The 2,737-nt window shown below is 35.2% G+C and overlaps 1 long non-coding RNA gene across 1 annotated transcript; it reads right to left on the bottom strand.

Moving 5' to 3' along the window:
* Nucleotides 1-747: 747 nt before the first annotated feature.
* LOC121310928 lies at nt 748-2,464 on the bottom strand. The gene is made up of 4 exons (XR_005948970.1): nt 2,370-2,464; nt 1,725-1,771; nt 1,494-1,630; nt 748-846 (listed from the first exon to the last, which is right to left on the bottom strand). It is a non-coding gene; the product is annotated as an uncharacterized LOC121310928 (long non-coding RNA).
* Between the last annotated feature and the right edge of the window lie 273 nt (nt 2,465-2,737).

The following is a 2,737-nucleotide window of genomic DNA, read 5'->3' as shown; positions in this document are numbered from 1 at the left end:
TTCCAATTTGCACAGCTGTTTTGGTAAACAAATTAGTTCAGGGCCAATAGAAAGTGTGCACTGTGGAATGATCGGGAGTAACGAAACATGGCTGGAAGCAGTTAGGAGTCATGGATTCCAATTTAATCTCAGTCCATAAAAACAACTTTTTTTGTACAGCAGTATTAAGCACCTGTAACCTTATGCTAACCTGTCTGGCAGTTGGGCTTATGCAAATTAACCAACTGATTAGCATCCACAATTACTCAATCATGGGACTATGAATAGAAAAGGTTTGCTTGATCAAAATAAAATACTGAAAATAGAAATATTATTTTTAGATATTTCAAGACAAATCTTTATCCCAAAGTGTATCATTTTATTTTATGTGCTGACACCCAACAATTGCAAACTCATGTAAAGTAAACAACATCCTGAGAAAGAAAACTGCTGTTGTGTTTTCTATTTTAAACAGAATTACATGGTACAGCGGTGCATATTGACATACTAATTTGCTGCCTGGATTGGGATTTCAAAAAATTGCCACTGAACACAATCATGTTATTCTTTGTTGTTCAAAAAAAGCACTTCTATTGTTAAGTACTGCAGATTATTCACAGTTCCTTTGACATGTGATGGTTTTGGTCAGTGTGTAAAACACTTGGCTGTTAAGTTCAGCTTTTGTTGATGCACAGAAGGAGAAAGGGAAATAGAAAGACAAAACTTAAGCAGAAACTTAAGGTTACACTAAGAAACCATTTTTGGGAGTGTACAAAATGATACCTGTTCTATTGTAGCCAAGGGTAACTGTGCTTGATTGAAGGTGTCTCCCTGGTCTGAAGAAACATATAAAGCTCTGGGTTCACCCTTAAAAAAAAAAAAACAGAAAAAAACTTTACATACATGGCATCACACACATATTAAAACACTGTTTGCATGAAGTTGCTCCTTTGGACACCTTGGCTCACTTTTCCAAAAATATTGGTATTGGTAATATTACTCCTGCAGGCATTGGGCCTGTAAAGGCCTGTCCATTAATGGTACGCTACAATGTTCCTGACCGTACCAGATGATGATGACCAGGAACTCTTCATCAGTCAATAATAATACTCAGTGATTGGGTGATGAAGGGATCATATTTCTTATTGTTTATAGATTCTTTCTGACAGGATCACTGAATGATATCTTTAAAGTGAGTTACATGCACTGTTGCAGGGAGCCTCTTCTTGGTTAACAACATATTTAGTGTGAAACAAAGATGCAGGTATCACTGTATTAAATAGACCAACTTGTAAAACATGTAAACACCTATAACAGCTGAAAACACAATGCTGAAAGGATAAACCATAGGTAAAAAAAAATAATTAAAACAATGTATTTTTATACATGTCAGACTTTTTACACATATATAATTTGTTTAATAAATTCCAGATTCAGCTGACAATGTTACTCAATTTATAATATACTCAATTTTCTATTATATTACTTTTGCTACTTTACTTAGAGTTGCCTACCTGTTTTTTCACAACTGACGTAAAGAGAAAGCGCCCAATGTATCCAAATGAGAACATGTTGCTGGACACAGTACTAAATGTTCTTCCCAAGTCTTCTGTTCTTTTCAAGAGCAACTCTCCCCTTTGATCAGCATCCACTGCAGAGGAAAGAGTAAATACATATGAACCATGTCATGGATCCTTTATTAAGGTATGTCCCTTGAAGAAGCATGTGGAAAATGTGCCACTTACGTGTATTATTGGGATGTGTGCTGAAAAAAAATGTGATTCCCTGCCCCCTGCAAAAATAAAATAAGATCTTAACACCAAGTTTTGACTCAGATTATACAACACTTATAGTACATGCAGGTACACGGAAAAAGAAACCTAATTTGTGAGAAACAAGAATAAACCCAAGTGTACTTTATAATATTACAATATGAACCAGCAAAAAACAGGTCTCAACATTGAAAAACAGAAAAAGAAACTGTGTTGACCTTATTGTAATTATCTGAACGTGAGCAAACACTGCATCAACTTATGCATTAATGCATTAAAATAGGACTCTCTCCGTTACAATGTACTGTTATCAGACAAAACCTAAATGTCTGTGGTGATTCCTGAAACCTTCAATCTTTCAGAGAGCCTATGGTGGCGCTTGAACACTATGGCTTCAACTAATTAGCTACAATGTGCAGCAAAACCCACTTGCACCCACTAAAATGAGCCAATATAACTTCTGCAATTAAAAAATATATAATTTAGCTAGATTTTCTGTTTTACAGGTTTGTTAGTTCACTAAAAACAGCGCCTTTGCAGTGGCTTATTGAAAAGGGTACTATTGTACTCTTTTCCGCTAAGCTGAAGAATAACAATATTATTTACATATTTTCTTACCAAGAAAAAGCCTGCACATTTTCATGTATTTTAGTCCAGTGTTTCCCAAAATCCACAGATAGCCACAAAATGTTCTAAAATTTAAAAACAGTATTTAGATAGTACATATTTTGTCTTGGACAAGTAGTACATTGTAAAGCAATTTGCCATGAAGTTAATGATTGAGCCATGAAATGAGTTAGGAACACCTGGCTGCACTCAAATGGACAACTGGTTTTTTAAAACATGCTCTTACTTCTCAGCAGCAACAGTATAAAAGCCCTCTTGCAAGTCCCTTATCTTTCTCCTGCAGATCGCTTAGTTTCTCAGCTTCTTTATTTTCACCCTGGTGAAGTCCATTCCATCTGTTAAGACACTGTAGATACAAT

The sequence above is a fragment of the Polyodon spathula genome, unplaced genomic scaffold (assembly GCF_017654505.1).
Source record: "Polyodon spathula isolate WHYD16114869_AA unplaced genomic scaffold, ASM1765450v1 scaffolds_2855, whole genome shotgun sequence".
In the NCBI taxonomy this organism is placed as follows: domain Eukaryota; kingdom Metazoa; phylum Chordata; class Actinopteri; order Acipenseriformes; family Polyodontidae; genus Polyodon; species Polyodon spathula.
This window is presented reverse-complemented; position numbering and strand designations above follow the sequence as displayed.